This window comes from Lissotriton vulgaris, chromosome 6, assembly GCF_964263255.1.
Source record: "Lissotriton vulgaris chromosome 6, aLisVul1.2, whole genome shotgun sequence".
In the NCBI taxonomy this organism is placed as follows: domain Eukaryota; kingdom Metazoa; phylum Chordata; class Amphibia; order Caudata; family Salamandridae; genus Lissotriton; species Lissotriton vulgaris.
This window is the reverse complement of record NC_141694.1, coordinates 452,705,470-452,720,323: the sequence shown is the minus strand read 5'-3', so window position 1 is coordinate 452,720,323 and position 14,854 is coordinate 452,705,470.

The following is a 14,854-nucleotide window of genomic DNA, read 5'->3' as shown; positions in this document are numbered from 1 at the left end:
CTTTTTTTTCATAGGCATGCAACTGCCACTGTGTCACACCACTAGTACCATCGCTATGAGGAAATTTTATCCGCCCAAGATTGCCAACCTTATTCGCTGTTTCCCGTGGAGCCAGCCCTGGGCCTAGCCCTACTTGCAAACAGAAATTACAGGTAAGATAGGCGTTTGGTTGGAGGTAGTATAATGGAGTATTAGGAGAGACGAGAGATTGACGGTAGTACTACTAAAGTCACAGGACTATTCAGGAAAACAAACTTACTGTTAAACCCCCACCCACCAGACTCAAAAGCTGTAAAAAACAGGTATGGTCAGATAAAGTTTCAAAAATTATATTTTTATAGCCCTAACAAAATCATCTCCCGCAAGACCCTCCCTAACCCCAACGATTGTCCTTCAAAAGTCCCCAAAAAACCCAACTCCCAATTCCCACCCCCCAAAAGTCTCTAAAAAAGGGGCAAGGGACACTATGGCAGGGTGCTGTTGCCTTTAGCAGCCAGGGCATCATGCTCCTTGCGGAGGGTGGCAAATTCGAAGCCGAGGCCCTCCACCAAGTTCTTATAGTTCAGGACCTCCTGCTCCAGGTAGGACAGTCTGAGGGATAAGCGGCGCCGGTGTGCCTTGCAAATCCTGAGGTTCCGTGACAATTGTAAGTGGTGTTTTCGACTCGCACGAATATGGTCGAGTCTGGTATCTATGAACCGCAAATGACGAGTTTAGTAAGTGTGCGCAGTTTTCGCTGTGCTAACTTAAACCGTTCGTTTGTCACGTGGGCTTTTTCATCTGTACCCACGGGTTCCATCTTAGATACGGCATCCATTTTGTCTCTTGCCCTCAAGTAGTCAGCGAACGGACGCTGTCCGCTTCGCGACCCTGGGACTCCCAAGATATTTGCGGAAGACACATGTCCTTTGAAAGTGTCTTTATGATGAGGGGGTTGCTACTGTAAGGCAGATGGCGCCGCTCGAGGCTCGTCTTGCCGCACGGACTTATTGTCTCAGCCGTGCATTTCATTAGGCACGTCCCTTTGAGGCCTGTATCTCGTGCTTCTCGGCACCTCCCCTTTTACACCCTTTCCGATCTCCCCCACTGTTTCCGTCTTCCTCTGCACCTGTCTTCGTTCCTGTTTCGATCTACTTGATTGCTGATTGGAATTTGCTAATGGTGGGGAGATGGGTTTTTACAGTTGGGAACCGCCAAATGTTTCCGCAGTTATGTTCCGGACCTTGCATGTTTGAAAGCGACCCCTCTGGGAGCTAGATGTGGGAACTGAGTTGTAAACCTTTGTGTTCAATGTTAGCCTATGGGTAAAAAAACTGTATAAAAGGAGCGGTCCACATAACCAAGTTGAAGCAGTCTCCCCGAACTACACTCGATGTACTTCCTGTGACTTCTGTGTTCCCTGCAGTAAATAAACCTTGACTCTTTGACGCCGAAGGAAGTGTCCCGTGTCTCTGTGACTTGTACGCCGGAACAGGTTACCCACGAAGGTTTCAGGTGTTGTGCCCTGGCACCGCTGGGTCCAGAAGAACCCAGTCCTTCAATCCTGTGGGGAGCAGCTGCTGTCTTTGCTGCTTGGCGTTGGCGTTGGGCTTTGGTAGCCCGGCTCCGTACCGCTGGAGCACTGTGCTGGCTGGCAGCCCGCACGGAGGAGGATGCAGCTGTCCCCGTGGACGTTGTTGTTGTACCAGACTGCGTCTTCTCCTCCTCCAGGGCCACCAGCCGCCGATATTCAGCGACAGTGGCATCCATCCTCCGTTGCCGGGCCATTCGAGCCAGCTCCTTCCTCCTTGATGGTGTCTTGGATTTGGAAGGAGCAACTACATGAAGAAAGAAAGACATAGTCTGTAACCAATGCTCCTTAAGATTAACACAAAATGATTGAGCAGAAAGTTGTCACAGTACAAGTAGCAAATTGAAAGCACAGTACATAACTATTGAGGACAGTATCTATGTAACCTCCGACTTCTTCATCCTTGCTCTAACATTAGTGGGAGTTTAAGGGACAAATTCTACAAGCACTATGGACTTCCATTACAGTCGACTATGACAGTATACCAGTCTTATTCTTCTTCTTCTCTCTTGTTTAGGAAAATTGGTACGTTATCTTATGCAAGCCGGCATAATGCCAGCGCAGTGAACTTGCACCCGAGAAAAACAGACGCACACCATGGTGAGTGAGACAGACTTGCGTTACTGTGCCGGTCCAGTACATGCAGGTGGTGAGGCTTTTACTTTTCTATTATGGGTGGCACTGAGAATACTCTGTTAAAAGGGCTACTGCTTAATTAATTTAGCTTTCACCCTACAGTGCAATTGAGTATTAGAAAAGGAAAATAAAGACGCTAAATAATCTGATTATCTATCACTTCACATGGGATGTATTTGATGACATGACATATGGGATGACTTTAGGTGCTTTGCTTATTATGGAGTGAACAGTGATACCCCACACATGAATGACGTACTACTACTAAACTAAAGTTATTAAGAGAGGTAGGGAGTGTCCACCGTAATAACCGGATATATGCTGTGCTTGCAGTTGCAATACAAACTACTGCTACTATTCATGATAGTATTTGGACAAAATTACAACTTCTTTTCCTTCCCTTTCCTACACTGGAACGGACGTGCGGGTGCGGTGTTACATGCTCTTCAAAGTAACACTTAGTTCATCCAGTGACCGTCTACTCTCTCTAGATACACATATGCTATCTAAGAGTCAGATAGTACCATGAATGATCCAGGCATCCATCCATTCAAAGTATATGCACACATACAGTTTCTGTTTCACCCACCCAGGCTTTTCTCCTTACACCCATCCTTGCTTCATCATTCACCCAGCCATGCACCATACCATATTCTTTCCTTCCAGCCACCTCGGGGACCAAGCAAACACATATCATTCTTCTTTGCCAGTCATCATTACATTTCTCGTCCTTCCACACTTACTTACACCCTTCTTTTGCTTTTCGTTCAGCCCTTCCATCAAGTTCACCTCAGATCTGATTGGGATTCTTCTCGCCAAAAACTTCACAGCTAAGTCGAAGTACATTTAGAGGAGCCTACTACCTGGTTTATTTATAACACACCCGTGCAGAAAGCACACTCTGCAGTCTTCAATCTCAAATGAGTAAGGAATGTATAGCTTACCTCTGCCTGCCACCACCGTGTCAACCCCCACAGATTTGCTCGGCACTTGCACCGCCTCCTCCCCAGAGTTGTCCTCCTCGTCCAATGCCACCACCACCTCGACGCTGGCCCCGCCTCCAGATGTTCCACCTACAAAGTACATTTAATAATGTTAGAATACATCACTCACTACTATATAATATTTGGTCTAGGAGGAAGAAAGAAATGTGAAAAAAACTGTATACAATTTAATAATTTGCGACTGTCTACTGTAAAGTAAAAATGTCCCTTTTTCCATGGAAGGCTGTTGTCTTGCTGTACTTTTTGGCACAACTGATGAATGCTTGCTTTTTATTTTTAACACGCACCACTTTTTCTCCTAACAGACAGAAGCTTGACTTCTAAGAACACGAGCAGGATCAAGTTCAAACCAGGTGAGAGCTCCGCTCGACCACAAGAAATGTGTCCAATTAATCGTCAGCACTAAGCAATTTTCCATTTCCAGTTAAACGTTTACTTTTCTGACAAACTTGATTTCAATAAATGTGTTTACTTTTAATAAAGCTTTTAAACTCAAATAGACTCTGTGGTTTTTGGTCCTCCAGACTAGAGTGGATGAGCTAAAGGTTTTGGAATTTTTGCAAGCATAAGTCCGTGCCTCTGCCATCGGTGACTTTGGGAGCTAAATGACTCTGCCACACTATCTAGTCAGTATGGAGATTGGAGGTTCAACTACAAAGTCTGTTATCACTGAGGTATGTGGAAAGTCTAACAGCACCTATTATAATTGATAAGCTAATCAATGCATTATTTAGTGTCCATAGTTCTGTTTGTGCAGATTAGTTCCTGCAACAGTAGTAGAATGGATTGTCCTCCTATCCAAACCAAAAGTAAAGTAGTATCTTATTCTTTCTTGGTGGTCATTCACCTTTTCATTGTTGGCAATTGTCAAAGCATAAACATTTAGAATACTTGAAAAGACATTATGGACAATCCCAGAGGACTGCACTCAGTGCATAGAGCTATTGCTGACTAGAATGGGAGTCCAATGGAAATGCCAAATGTGCAATCTTAGTTAGCTACACAGACAGACTAATAAGAATAATCTAGTAATACTACACAGAGTCATAGTCGAGGCAGGATAAGAATTTAGATACTGTCTACAAGAAGATCAAAGACGATTTAGAAAAAATCGAATGAGGAACGCTAGGAAAAAATAAGTACTCTATATTAAAATTAAAACTTACTGGGGCCAGCAAAGGAGCCCTCGCCTGCCCGGTCCTGGCCTGCATCGTCAACAGCACCCTCCTCCTCCTCCTGTGTCCTCCTCTTGCCCCTGGGGGAAGCTGATGTACAACATGAAAGAAAGAAAAACAGAAAACATGGATGATATTTGTCAACCAAATCAAACATTTCAAAAGAACTAACAAAATATTTTTGCGAAATAGCAAATAGACAACTACTCCACAGGATATATTATTGACCAATCTCATGTGGTCGACTACGTTATTACTTTAGTATTGCTTGATTTGCGGACCGTCGAATTGGAAATTACCTTATGTAACTCACTAAACAAAGTACTAAAAAGATTTGCCTAGGATTGGCAGGCAGCAGTCCGCAGCACGCGAAGTGACAGCCAAAGTCCATCGTGATTGAAGATCAGCGACAACACTAAAGTTTCCTACTACATTAACCAGTCATTAAAATACTCAAACTATCAATCCACCACCACTATTTCTTCTTATCGCCATGTGTACAAAGGAAGGACTGGACTTTTGCTCCATTGTTGCGTGACTTTTGTGACGCAGCGCCAGCACAAAAGAGGCGCAATGGTGCGGCGTATATTAACAACGTGACGCATATGGGAGATGCATCACGTTGTAAAGCCCTGCGCCAATAAGGGGGCGTTTCGGCGCAAGGGAGGGCGTTCCTGCGCAGAAACGCATCCTAAAAGTGGCTGAGGGAAATATACAAGATTTCAATCAGTCACTTTGAGGACAATGATGCGTGACTCAAACCCTGCGCCTGCTTGAAGCAGACGTACGGCTTGACGCAGCATTTGGGAGATAGGGCACCCCAGAGCATTGATGGAGCTGCACCATCGTTGCGACGCAACTCCAGCAATGCGCCGCCTTTACGGCACAGATGCGTAATGCTTTGGTGACGTTTTGGGCCCATGGTGCACCGCACTGTAAATACGGCGCACCATGGGTGATGGTGGCGTGACGCACAATTACTGGCGCATCCCTGCTACTTTGCAGGGATGCGCCGGTAATTAAAAATCTGAACCTTAGTGTGTAGCATTACGCAGTTCTTTAAACTACACTCATACATAATTTCACAGGCCAATGAAATGAACACAAAATCTAAAACAAATAAGCATAGTAGCAACACTACTGAGAAGAAGGAGAGCAGTGTACCTGAAATGCACAGAAGATTTTGAAATATAATTTACCTACAATGTAATGAGCAGCATTATTGCTCTTGGTAAAAAACAAAAATTTGCAATATAATAACACAGCAGGAGAAAACATAGTAGTAAAGAAATAGCTACTACTACTCACCAAGCCCGGGGATCTCGAGGCCAAGGAGGTCGAGCAGATCTCGCTCACGGGTCAGGACATCCGTCCAGCGGTGGGTGGCCTGGTTGTAGGTGCGCCAGACCCGAGAGTGGTGGTAAATGGCCTGGCACACCTTCTCCCACCGCTTCCGGCGCTCCCGGGCCCCGTACCCGGCACTGATCTTGCCGCCTCCCATGATGGTCCTGGGGAGGCGGCGCTGAACATAAAAATGAGTTGGCCCACCTCCTCCGGGCTAAAGATCTCCCTGGGTACGACCCCCCCCCCTCTAACGCCCGCACGGGAGCCGGACACGGGGTGCAGGACCCTTCCCCTTCTCGGGATGCTTCCCGGCTCCCTTCACCATGGTCTGGGAGGAAAGGAATAAAGAAAATAGAATAGGGAAGAGAAGAAAAGAAAAGAGTTTAAAAAAGTAGTTTAAAATTACCCAAAAGTAGCAGTTAACACAAAAATATAGGGATAGAAAAATAGAGGGATAGATAATAAGTAAAATAGATTAAAAAAAACTACAAACAAGCAAAGGATGGCAGAGATTTAGAGAGGATACAAAGACCATGCCCAGAACCATAGCAATGAATGAGAAACAAGATGGCCGCGCCCGTTCACGACCGCGCGGGTAAGTTCGCGCAAGATTTTCCTTGCGAACAAGCGCGAAACTGTACTGGCAAGCCGCAGACTTTGCGAGATTACACTTCACGCCCGGAAACGGAAATACGTCAGGCAAACAAGATGGCCGCGCCCTTGAACGACCGCAAGAGTAACTTCGCGCCTTGCGCTACGAGCGGCTCGCAAAAACGCACAAAACCTTGCCAACTAACACGCCGCAAAAAAACAAATTGCATATTCGCACGAATTTGCGGCTTCCGAATCCGATCTCGCGAGTGTTCGCTCCCCGCAAATCCCGCGAAATTGCAGTAAAACGTGTTTTGCAAAAGTGAAAGCACTCGGCAGGTGCAAGAGTTCAAACTCATCATTAGTAACAATTCCCTGTAGTGCTTCCTGACTGGGGCCCCTCCAGAATTCAGTTGCTAGTTGCAACAATTGTATGACCCTGCTCTGACCCTCACAGCAGGCTCATAGAATAGCTGCAAGTAGGCCACAAAGGTCCTGGGAAAAAAAAATGCACTGCAACAGAAAGCAAATTACAGATAAGGAAGCAGGTGCCAGACTGGAATTTTAAAACAGTGACACATTAATAAACTAACCCCAAATTAATTCATGTCAGTTGAAGCAGGGCTGGTGTGCTTGCTTTTCCCCCCATAATCTACAGTGATGATGAACCAGAGGGTGGCATTGATGTAACAGAGGGTTGCAGTGGTGAAACAGAGGGTGCTGGGAACCTGTGATGATGAACCAGATGTAGAAACAACATAATCGCGACCGTTGCGTGCCGAATGTAAGTTCGCAATTGCGAACTGGTACGAAACCCTCGCGAACTGGCAGAAATCCTTGCAAACACAAAAAAAATCCGCAAATTCGCTAGAATTCGCGGATTTTGCGGATTGCGAGTTTGCAAATCCGCAAAATTTGCGAACGTGAGATTCGCAAAATTCGCCCATGTGTACGGAGACCAGTATGCCAACGGCAGCTGACCTTTTACTGTCTTGAAGAGGACATCGTGGGACTCCGACCTATGTGGCCAAAGTCACCCAACATCACCAGTGGAAGAAGAAATCTCCACAAAGGCTCCCCTGTCGACCACACTGCAAATGGAGCATCCTTTGAGTAGCTTTTCGTCCTGCATCACCAGCATCAGGACCACTCCATTATTGTTTAAGGTGGTTGTGCTGCAGAGGCTGTAACTGCACTGGAAAATGCTGTGGTGGCCAGGTAACTGTCAGAATCTACTTCATTGGACCCCCCTAGACCTCCATCCTGTTGCATTTGGTTGCTCAGGTCAGGTAGACAAGCTGAACTACCTTTTACAAAATTTTGAAAAGTTTCCAAATGCTTTGTTGACCGATGCTTGTTTGTGGTTAAACCTTTAAAAATCAGAATTTCCTGCACCCTTTGATTTATTATGCTTATCAGTTATCTAAAAATTCATAAAAATGTGATCTAATTTTACAAATTGGTGTAGCGGTTCTTTTGTGCTGTGTGACTTTCTTATTTTGTTGTTTTGTACTGCTAAATGCTTTACAAAAAGTTAGTTTTTGCAAGCCTTACTGGTCAAAAGCCATAGCTACCAAGGTTTGATCTTAAGGTTGTTCAAACGAGCCTGACTGGGCCAAACACAGTTTTTGCGAGTTTATCCCATGACCAAACTGTAATATAGAATACGCCCAAATCCTCACATTTGGTTACTCTATTCTCTCCACCCTTGTACTTCCATTGAGCCCACAGAGTAAGACCATGACATACAGACAAGTGAATATTCCTATACAATAACCACCTGTTAGTTGATCTAGGTAGCAATATACATAGTCTCTTCCCTCACAATGGAGTTCCAATTAGCATGCTAGCTGATTTCTTATATGATACTAAAGTAAGATTGAAAAATTCTTAGCTTTCATACCTCAGCATCACTGTTAGATCTGGCACCATTGGAGCGGGTTTCCCTTCCATTTTTTGCTGTTGCCTCCTGTGTCTTTTCTATGTTTTTGCTGGTCTAGATGCTTTGGGCTCTTTGCCACTGCTATTCAGTGCCAAAGTGCAAGTGCTCGCTTTTGTAAATTGTTATAATGGATTAGTGACTCCATGATTGACCTATTTGATTTACTTGTCAGACCCTAGTACAGTGAACCATTTGTGCCCAGGGCCTGTTAGTCAAATGCTGCTGGTGGGCTGGCAGCACTGGTTGTGCAACCAACAGGAGCAGCTTGTAAAGTGTGGCTCAGGCCTGCCATTGCAGAGCCTGTGTGCAGTCTGGGACTGCCAAGTCGACTTGTCAAGTGCACCTACTTGCCAGTCCCAAAACCTTCCCTTTTCTACATGTTAGTCACCCCTATGGGCAGGGTGCTTTGTATGTTAAAGGTAGGACAGGCCCTGGTGTGTGTGGCATGTTCTGAAAGTGAATTACAGCCAATTTTGTTTTTCACTATTGCAAGGCTACCTGTTCCCATGGGCCAGAATGGGCAGTTTGATTATAATATCTTATTATCCTAACTGACCCAGGGAACAAGGTAGACAAATGAGTTTAATATGCCTGAACTCAGAATGTTAAAATACATCGTTTAGTGTTGGTGATTTTTACATTCTGTGTTTGAAAATACCACTTTTAGAGAGTAGGGGCCAGATGTAGGTATCCAAATACCGGTCGGTAACGGCCAAAAATACAGATTTTCGGCCGTTATCGACCGGTATTTGGATACTGAGATGTAGGCCCACCTAAAATACAGATTCAGTAATTTTACTGAATCAGTAATTTTACCGATTCTGAAAAAATTACAGAATCTGTAAAATTACTGAATCTGTATTTTTAGATCTAGGTAGCACTGTAATCAGTGCTACAGGGCTTTAAGAATTCGTTATTTACCACCAACTAGAAGTTGGTGGTAAATATTGAAAAGCCTTGAAAAAGCATTTTTTTTTGCTTTTCAAACGCTGACATGTTGCAGACATACATGTCCTTAGGGCATGTATGTCTGCAACATATGCACCCATAGACGATTGAGGGGTGCAACAGGGTGTCAAAGTGACACCCTGCCACCCTTCAATGCTTCCCCCATTACCAAATCGGTATTTACCGATTCGGTAATTGACATTTATTCCTATGGGCCTCCAGGCCCATAGGAATGAATGGCAATTACCGAATCGGTAAATATCGATTCAGTAATTACAGATTCTTACCGATTCGGTAATTTCAAAAGAGAAATTACCTACATTCCATTTACCTACTCCTAAATACTGAATCGGTATGATTCGGTATTTAATAGTAGGTAAATCGAGATTACCTACATCTGGCCCTAGGTCTTTTCTTGCCTAACCATCCAATATGCTTTTGCTAGATTTGTGTATTCCATGTCTGGTTTGTGAGTGATAGGGAGCTGGGGAAGGTCTTGGCTCCAGGAGTCTGATGGGTCAGGGCTGGGCTGAATAGGACCTGCATTGAATAGAGAGTAGGGGGAGGAGATTTCTTTTCACTTGCCTGAGCCTTCATAGACTAGAGAGTAGGGGGAGGAAATTTCCTTTCAGCTACCTGGGCAAGGTCTGCTTTCAGCAATGCTGTCTCCACCTTCCGCCAGGAAGCTGCACCAAGGAGGACAAAACTGGCTTTGACTAGGTACAGACCCTCTCTGCCTTCAGAGAACAAAGGCTTTAGTAGTATAAATACCCAGAACTTTAGTTCACTTATGGGAATCAAGAGGAACCTTTGCCAAGGAGAGAAACCAAGGAAGCTGAAGGAGGAGACTGCCCCTACGCTGTGTGCTGTTTGGTGTTGGCCTGCAGTGGTTACTTATTGCCATGGAAAGGAGAAAAGGAACTTTGTGTGTACTTTGCCATCTTGAGGAAGATCTCCAAGGGCTTGAAGCTGAGCATACCTCCTGTTCTGAAGTCTCAGGGACACAAAGACTTCACCACCAATTCCCCTGAATTTCCTTGCTGGGAATTCTACCTGCAGAGAGGTGCCTGCTGCAGTTTTTGGGACCTCTAGAGACTGCATGTCGCTGGGAGCTGAAAGCGCGATGCAATGAGGAAGAAGAGTGTCACCACCGCAGCTCTTGCCGACGCATCGCACAAGCGTGCCGCTGCCTCAGCTGTTTGCTGACACAGCGCTGAAGAAACGTGTTGCATCACTGAAGAAGCATGTCACATCACCGGAGAAGCGTGTCGCTGCTGCATAGGTTGCCATTGCATCACTGGAGAAGCATGTTGCAGGGCCTGTTACGGCTCAAGAGTTTACCGAGTTCGCCGCACATCTGTCAGACGTGCACGCATCACATCCAAGATTTCATTCACATCAAAGACGCCATTCTGTTGCATTGCACCCGATCGTCGCATCGCATCGAGGCACCATCTGTCGCATTGTAACGAGAACGCAGTAAGAAACCGACGCATCACCTCCTCTCCGGTAAGGAAACAATGCATCAGCTCCCCAATGCTGCGGTAAAGAACCAACGCATCACCTCCCCCGAAGCAAGGAACCAACGCATAACCTTCTCTGTGACCCTTTTGTTTGTTTTGCGTTACGCATTGTAGTGTTTTCACTGTATTACGTATGCTTTACACACTGCCTCTGAGATAAGCCTGTCTGCTCATGCCAAGCTACTAAGGGGATGAGCAGGGTTTATTTTTGGAGTGTATCCCCCTTTCCCGGACTAGGAGCAAGGGTCCCTATTTGGGCAAAGGTGCAAACCATGGCCAATTAGAGACCCTCATTTCAAACCATCACAAATAGGATATTCGCTTGGGCCTTTTAGAACTGGCAACAATGTTCATCACTGGATGAAATTCAAAAGAATTCTTCAACCAAGCAAGAGGGGATATTTTATATAGAATCCTTGAACACAATGAGCCCGCTGAGTAAAGGAAGGAGCTAGATGCTTGCCACTTTAAGGTGCAAGAGAGGGGTTGTAGATAGAGATAGGGAGCTGAGAAATAGAATTAAAATCCCATCTTGTTCTCAGAAACCACCAAAGATTAATCTAGATCCCATCATAAATACAACATTGCTGACACTTGACAGAACTGGTCCCAATATTCCTTTCCTGTCCCAGTACCAAAGCTTCAATGCATGTTGCTCAACCCCTAAGCTTCAAGAAAGGTGTCTCTCCTGATAACGTTACTCTTTTCCCAAGACACTTTACTTCATACTTTTCATACACTAAATCACTGTGTCTTACTGGAGCAGACTATACCTGCTTAAAGCCTCTTCTAAATTGATTTCTTCATACCCCTAATAGATGCTATTTACACTTACATTCTTCTATTGATCAAGCCATATAAAACACTGTCATTTCTTACAATCTTCAAAGCAGAAATGGACGTGGTTACTTTTTGAGTAGAAAAAACAAAAGAAAGTAGGAGACCTGAATTAAGTTGATGCCACTGGCACTCAAGAGTTTTGACGATTTCACACAGAAAATTTTCTAAATCCTAGCGCAGACTTTGTGAGATATGAAGCTGAAATCCAGTTTGATGCTGTGGAACCTCAATTTGAATACTTTTTCTGTAGATCATGTTGAAGCTCCGAAGCTCAAGTGGAAAGGTTTCTGAAATGTTCTAAGTTTTATTTGGTGCACAAACAATAGAAGTGCACTACTAAGCACCCAGGACCTAAGGTCACTCACTTAGAGACTCACAGAGTGTCAGCAGAGGCCAACAGCAGGGTCAAGGGCAGATCCTGTTGCTACTGGTCAGCTGGGTACACCAAAGAAAAGGCCTTTAAAAAGTGTACTGATCTTACCATTCTCTGGTCCAATTTCAAATTGATTTTCCCTACGTTGAAGAGATGGAGGATAAAGATTATGCTATGCAAGTATCAGGAAAAAAATGACTGTTGGAAAATTACTGGACCAGTAACTTCTGATCAAACACTGTGGGCAACAGGAAACGTTTATCTTGGTGCAATGAGGATATAATCAGCAGTCTAAATGAAAAAAACACACAGAGACACAGGTCAACTTGAGATCACGAGGCTTAAAAGCTTTACATATGCAAACATAATTCAGAAAAGTCAAAATGCAGCCTACAAGTATATATCCCAGAGCTTTGTCTTGTTTAGAATGGCATCATCATAAACACAGAGAGAATTATGGACGATTGATAGCACAAATATTACGACAACTAGAAAACAAGTCTACTAAACCAGTACTCTGATAAATGAGGGCAAACCGCTAACTTGCCTTCGTAACATAGCACATTATTTCCTTCATTCTGCAAAAAGCTGTACATCTCTTCTCATGCAGACACATAGGAGGTAGAAGAAAGATTCCTGAATAAAGATACCTACATCAAGAGGCTGACCATCCCAGTGAATTTGCTTTACTGAAGCACTTGCAGGGAAATTGAAAACACAGACATGGGCCTTTTACAATGTCAACACTGTCTTGGAAAAGGGACCAACTGACTTCTGGTCGGCGGTCCTCACTGCCTTATTATGAGATCACATATTGGCATTTCCCTATGAGAGCTTGTGTTACAGCCATGAACCGGCCGTAGCACATCATTCCATAGGGAAATGTGAGATGGTGTTAATCCCTATAATCCAGGGCAGACACCTTAAGGTTCCGCACCATAGGTGCCCCCTTGGCTACCAACCAGAAGCTGCAAGGGAAATCGGGCCCTGCCAGGGGACCCCCAAACATGCTCTCTGATAGGTTTTCCATGTCTGAAAGGCTGGCATGGAAACCCTGCCGGAAACCGTACATCGTATACCAGATGATGTAAACCGCTGTCCATTTGGATTACGGGCCAGTTCGGACTGGCGGACGGGCTCCTTAAGCCTGCTCAAAGCCAGCCAGAAAAACTGACCAGTTTAAATTCTGACTTGCTGAATAAAAATAAGCCAGTTGTAATTGAAACCGACGATGTTGATAGGAGGCCTTACGACCGACATCGTAATAGGCCCCACAGTGTCAACTAAAATAGTGGCTACTGTGACATTAGACTCTCTCATGAAGGAACGTACCATTTTTAAACCGTTCATTTGGATGATGAAAGAACACACCACCAAAGTGACCATTTAGATAAAGCCTATCCTTATAGACATTTCTTCCTTTAAAATAGAAAAGCTTGCCTGCCAATCACCGATAAATAATGAACAACAGGAGAGGATTTCTTTTCAGAAGAAAGTTCATTTGCCATCTGGATTATGACCCAAACAGTGGCTTGGTTTTAGAACAACTAATACTTTATTGTTGAATTAGGGGGTTCATTCTCCAAAGTTCCAACAAAATGTATAGAGCTAAAAGGTGAACATTTACCCCATTACCAGAGAAAGTCAAGAGAACCACTTATTTCTCCCTCCCTCCCCTGGTTGTATAGCCAATGACTTTACATTGTTTACTTTAATTATATGCATGTCCTGCATTTAAATACCATGCACCATGTTTTGCGAGCTTCAAGGCCTATATAGGGAAAATATATTAATATATAAAAGTAAGATTCTCTCCTGTCAAAATGAGTCATTTACAACTGCATCAGCCAGGCTAAAGTGGTAGCTTTGAAGGCATACTTGCTTGGTCACACTAGTAGATGGCACATTAGTGCTGGGATCCATAGGTGACATACATTTTTCCATGCCATGGGGTATTTTTGGAAATATATACCATGGCCTTATGGGAAAGTTAAAGACACTTTTTGGGAAATGTGAGATGGTGTTAATCCCTTCAATCCAGGGCAGACACCTTAAGGTTCAGCACCATAGGTGCCCCCTTGGCTACCAACCAGGGTCTGCAAAGGAAATGGGGCCCTGCCAGGGGACCCCCAAACATGCTCGCTGATAGGTTTTCCATGTCTGAAAGGCTGGCATGGAAACCCTGCCGGAAACCGTGCATCGTATACTGGATGGTGTAAACCGCGGTCCATTTGGATTACGGGCCAGTTCGGACTGGCGGACGGGCTCCTTAAGCCTGTTGGAAGCCAGCCAGAATAATTGACCAGTTTAAATTCTGACTTGCTGAATCGAAATAAGCCAGTTGTAATTGAAACCAACGATGTTGATAGGAGGCCTTACGACAGACATCGTAATAGGCCCCACAGTGTCAACTAAAATAATGGCTACTGTGACATTAGACTCTCTCATGAAGGAACGTACCATTTTTAAATCGTTCATTTGGATGATGAAAGAACACACCACCAAAGTGACAATTTACATAAAGCCTATCCTTATAGACATTTCTTCCTTTAAAATAGAAAAGCTTGCCTGCCGATCACCGAAAAATTATGAACAACAGGAGAGAATTTCTTTTCAGAAGAAAGTTCATTTGCCATCTGGATTGTGACCCAAACAGTGGCTTGGTTTTAGAACAACTAAGACTTTATTGTTGAATTAGGGGGTTCATCCTCCATAGTTCCAACAAAATGTATAGAGCTAAATGGTGAACATTTACCCCATTACTAGAGAAAGTCAAGACAACCACTTATTTCTTCCTCCCTCCCCTGGTTGTATATAACTATTCTTCTCTCTGTTGTATAGTGACATCTTCTGTATTTGAAAACATATCTACGTATTATAATGAGTTAATGACCCCCTTAGTCTAAAA